This window comes from Vanessa cardui, chromosome 7 (genome assembly GCF_905220365.1).
Source record: "Vanessa cardui chromosome 7, ilVanCard2.1, whole genome shotgun sequence".
NCBI lineage: Eukaryota > Metazoa > Arthropoda > Insecta > Lepidoptera > Nymphalidae > Vanessa > Vanessa cardui.
This window is the reverse complement of record NC_061129.1, coordinates 7826461-7832460: the sequence shown is the minus strand read 5'-3', so window position 1 is coordinate 7832460 and position 6000 is coordinate 7826461.

Sequence of the window (6000 nt, the reverse complement as noted above, 5' to 3'; positions counted from 1 at the left end):
TCTTGTAACCCATCCCGTTCATAAATACTTCTGGAGGGCTTTTTTCAATTACTTAACTATATCCAGTATTTCTATTTTCACACGCTATTGTGGAAACCGACGAACGTAGTAGACTTGCTGATTGTCGTGGTGACAATCGAACCCGTTGAGAATTCCCCTTTCCTTTCCAGCTACGCAACCTTTCTTAACTTTATAAATTTTTATAAATAAAAAAAAACCGCCTTCAAAAATGAACTAAAAAGAAAAAATAATCAGTTACATCCATATCCAATTTACGATTTTTTAATCACCTCTCAAAGTCGGTGCCAACATTGGTATATATGCATATAGGTACATAATACATACATACAAAAACTAAATCTATTTATTGTATAGATGACACCATTAGACAAACCTTACTATCGATACAAATTAAATGATTTCAATATAGGAATTTATTTACTTTATTGGCACCGCCTTCAAAAGGTGATTAAAAAATCGTAAATTGGATATGGATGTAACTGATTATTTTTTTCTTTTTAGTTCATTTTTGAAGGCGGTTTTTTTTTATTTATAAAAATTTATTTACTGCTTTTCAGTGTTGTTTTGTTATTTATAATTACAATTGGTAGTGTTTGTCATTCACTTTAATGCTGTTAATCATTAAGGAGTTCTCCTGGTAGTCCACCATCAGCTAGATTTCATCATAGGCATGTTTACTAACATCAATTGCTTGATAACTATCTTAAAGAAATAGAACTAAGCCCGTAAAATAGTTACTTACTAATAGGTTCTGATTACCAGTTGTGGTCTTCATCATCAGTTCCACTTCATCAAATGTCACTTTTCGTGAGCATATGACCAAGGCACTTTGAATAAAACCAAAATCACTATAGGTGTGCCTATAAAATTTGAGGAGTTCCCTCGATTTCTCCTGGATCCCATCATCAGATCCTGATCTCCTAACAATGGGACCACCTGTAAAACATGCCCTTTCAAACAAAAAAAGAATTGTCAAAATCGGCCCAGCCATCTTCGAGTAATACGGTAACATACATAAAAAAAAAAAAAAAATGCCCCGACGAATTGAGAACCTCCTCCTTTTTTTGAAGTCGGTTAAAAACAATATAATATATTATATTGTTTAATATAACCAATGAATGAATATGTTCCAAACCTTCTCCTTAAAGGGAGAGGAGGCCTTTAGCCCAGCAGTGGGAATTTACAGGCTGTTGTTGTTGTTGTACTATAAGAATGTAAATCATTGTTTTCAACTTAATTTAAACTAACAGGACGTATACTCTGTGGTCGAAAACCGACTACAGTTTTTCGATAAAATGTCATAAGACGAATAACGTAGCGTACTTGTGAAAAATTAGTATCACATTTATAATGTACTAGTTTGTTTATGGAATTAGCCATTAATTACTTTTCACATTACAACGAACATAGCTAATCAATGTTGCATTTCTGTCAAACAACACATTTACTTTCATTAATATGTTTCTCGTGCCCGCCTAAAAAATTGATATTATATTTAAATATATTTGCCAATAAAGAAAATATCTCAAAACCAATTTTAATTGTATCGATCAGTATTTGGAATGGACGAATAAAAACATTTTTTATATGAATTAGATTCTTAACAAACAGTCAAACGTTAATAATTTGACAACTAACGGAAATATATTTTTAACGAACCTTCCACCGCTCAGCCTGACGGCAGATTAATGATATAAATGTTCGTAAAGTTAGAATGCCTATAAAAAGTTAGACATGTCGCAATAAAACTCCTTTTTTTCGCTCACTGAAAAATGATTTTTAAATTTGTACAAAGGCAGTGATATACATAACAGTTCTAAGTAAAATTAACTTAATAGTTAATTGTGTGTTACTCTCTTACTGATGCCAAATTCCTCTCTGTAATCATAAAACTCGTTAGAAGCCTAATTAATTTGATTATAGTGTTCCTTTTGTATCCTAATTCCAGGAATTAAACCAAACTTGAACCGCTAGAAATAGAATCTACATCCATCGTAAGATAATTAAAATACCACGAATCATTTAAAATGTATTCAAACGATTATGAAAATATTATTTATCTCGTATAATGCATTACTTCATTGTCTTGAAATTTTGTACATATTTTTATACTTACGCAAAGATTTAATCTAATACTATTAAGGTACAAATCAAATGTATTTTATTTGAGTAAGCTTTACCATTTTTGAATGGTCATTATTTAAACACTAACGCCGTTTCGAAAAAAGAAACTCGCATAAATATACAGATTTACAACGCTATTATTCACCATTATTGTTCAATCAGTCCTGTGATAGAACCTAAGCATAAATCCAAGTTGTTTTTAAAAATAGTATTGCATATTATGTATAGAACTTAACTGGTTAGAAAAATGTATTAAAAAAACATTACAAAGTTGACAGGGATTTGGTACTCAGATAAGTAATTTCTAATGTTAATTAAAAAATTTATATATAAGTACTAAAACTATTGCTACTATCCTACACAATCATGATTTACACAGTAACTATTTTCAACATTCATTACTTTTTATTTATACAAATATATATTTTTGAATGGTAACAACTTACAATATTGGCTCCCTTCAATAATCATCAATTTAAATCTAATCTGTATTATTTATTATATTAATAATTGTATAATATACAAACTTTTATTTAACTTCACCGTATGTGTAGCTCAAATCTTAAAGCAACTAAATTTATCTGTTTCACCCAATTGCAAATTTCTAAATAGGCTACTGACTATATATAGCTCGCTCATTTTTGTTTCCTTCAATTCAGTGATTTGTGGCGTCTTAACGGATTCTAATATACCTACATTGCATTTTTCAGAATTTTTATAACAAAGTAGGAATAATATTTACAAAAAAAAATATTAATCACACATGTTACACTGAGCTTCCGACTCCGCCAATTGAATGTGGCTATTTAGTTCTTCATGTTAAACAAAAAAATCCATGCAAATAGTATTTTGACATTCGAATATTAATTTTAAAATTACGACGATACAACGGAGTTTAAAGAACAAGAAATATTTATTTTTTCTCCAATTCCACGTAATCTATCGAGATGAAGTTTTGCGTACCTTTTTATCACAATTTATTTAATAGTTTTTATATAACTTAAAGTTTAAACGAATATGAAAATATTATTTATCTCATTGTCATTAATTATTAACATATTGGGGTAAAACAGAAATGGGGTGCTCCAGTATTTCAAAACTACTCTGCAAGCTGGTAATATTTTAGATGACTACAGTCTCCGAGGCCATTATGCAGTGTAATATAATTCATTGGCAAGGTACATTTAATTACATTAAATTTTTAATTTTTAGTACATTAAATTGCTGTTTAAATTTAGAAATAATCTAGAGTATAATAGGCTAATTACTTATTATATTGTAAATACGCAAACCAATAAATTTTAAAACTATAAACAGGGTTATTTTTTCATCGCATCGTATCAGATTAGTTTCGGGCCAGGGAAGCGAGCAAAGAAACCACGCGAGCGTACTACATTGCAAATTAAAATCGATTTATGAAATTAAGCTGCAAAAAAAACAATTCATATCGAAATTTCGACCCCGTGACCCGATTATGTTAAAACGTAACTAGGATGTATGTGGTTAGAATGTTATAAAGAATAATTTTCGCTTATCATCGTTTATGTACAATAATTTTATCTCGATTATATCAAGAGAAATACCATTCAAAGCTAACCAAGGTGTCCAGTCTAGACTGCCACGATACTAACAGGAACTAGAGGAAACTTTGTTCAAACTTTCGTATATAATTATATCCTAGAACCAAACGTTTTTGCCTTCGGCGGAACTTCAGAGTATTCTAATTTGCTTTCCAACCTAGAGTGACTTTACAGGGTCCTTCGTTTCACATCGAGAAAGTCTTAATTATATGGCTTGACTCGGAAAATATCAGATTGCCCTGCAAACGTTAAACGCACTGTAATTAGTACGGTTTTTAGATATAGCATGAAGCTTCCTCCGGTACAATCTGAGCTATGCTTAGTAAAAATAGTTTCTTCTTTTAAAAGGACTTTCAGTGTGGAAAAATCATTGGAGCTTACCTCGACATACATCTTATTAAATTAACAAACATTAACAGTTTTACTAAGAATTTCTCAACATCTTTCTTAGTAAGAAAGATGTTGAGCGGATGTTTAATTAAAGACATATAAAATTTATGAAAACAATATGAGTGAATAAATAAAATAAATAAGCATTTCGAAAATTTTAATAATTATCATATTTTTAGGAAACAATCTTTATCTTGCTCTTTGTATATCGGTCTAATATATTATTACAATCAATTAAATTTTATATATTTAGAAGTACAGTCTACAAAACAATAAGCAGATACTGTTGTTTTATTTATTGAATAATTTGTCGTTGTTAAGAAACTAAGATACTCCGACATTACTTGCTTCCCTAACATTCTAAAAAGACTATATCGCACTGTAAATTAGGAAAAAATATAAGATTTCAAACCTAAAAATTAACGAAAAATAAGTTTAAATGACGATATATACATGGAGTCTTTTTATTTATTTACATAAGAATTAACAACATTAAATGCTTAAATATATATATACAAATATGAACTAAAACTAGTTACTGTATAAATCTTGACCGCGTGGAATGGTGGCAAGAATGCTAGCAGCATTTTATTCTTGTATTATTTCATTGTAGTCTTGGTATTTTATAATTATTTGTGTACATAATATGAGCCAAAGCAAATCTATTGGATAACATTTGAACACTGGCTACAAAAGTAAACGGTCAGGTTAACCACTTGTTTGGTTTTTTCCAAATTGAATGAATAAAATGGCAAAAGTATTATGTCTGTTCCTTGTAATCATTAGCCTCATTGCGCCCAAAAATATACGAGTAAAGTGTAAACTAACGCCGTGTGTTCATTATGAACCTGACGCCGAACGTAGAACGTACTTGTGTACTACCGTACACAATCTGCCATTGTACTTCTGTTTTATACCAAGCACTTAAAACGTAATGTATAATAAAGAAACGCCGTAAACTCTGCGATTATCGTTTTTATCATAAAATTTGCGACTTAGATTGGATTACATTTTGTAACAGAATATTCCTATCGTAAATATTGAGTACGTTTCGCATTTGATATTGTAGTCATAACATGTAATACAATTTCTCACCTTATCTTTGTCTTATTTTAAGCTTAAACTAAAGTAAATTCAAAATCTCATCAAAATCGATCTAGAAGTTTTCAAGTCATTAAAAAAAACCAAACAGTTTTATTTATATAATTTTTCATGTTTTTGGCGTAATCGTTTCATTTTATTTACATCAATATACATATTCTCGCGGCAATACAACAAAATCCAGTTATCGTGATAATTGTTCAGGCGCTTTCAAGTAGAAATTAAACGTCGCATATTTCTCGCACGCAATATTTGACGAAAAAAACAGTGTTCATAAACAAAGTAATAAAATTTCAGTAGGATGATTTTAGGAACAAGCTGATGAAAAGAAAGCATTGCAAGCAAGCAAAATTACATTTAAAATGATTTTACGTATTCCTAAGACACAAAAAAAAAACATTACTAAGATAATAATTGATTTTATACATTTGCAATAGAAACAAATTTATTATTCTAAGTACATTATTAATTATTATTATTATATATTTAAAAAAAAAGTGAAATCTGCACTTAACCGGTTCATTGAGGATTTAAAACAGACAGTACGTTAAGATATTCAATCGCGTTTAAATGGTAAAACATTAGACTACTTTTTTATTCCAATACCTGATGAAAATAGATCGTAGAAAGTCTTGGAATTCAAGCTTGCTTCATTCCAAATTTTATCAAATTCGATTTGGCCGTGAAAGAGCAACATCCAGATTTATTTTCAAATTTATAGTATTAACACAGATATCTAAAATAAATTTACCACATCCAACATCCTCCGAAAGTCCTTCAGCCA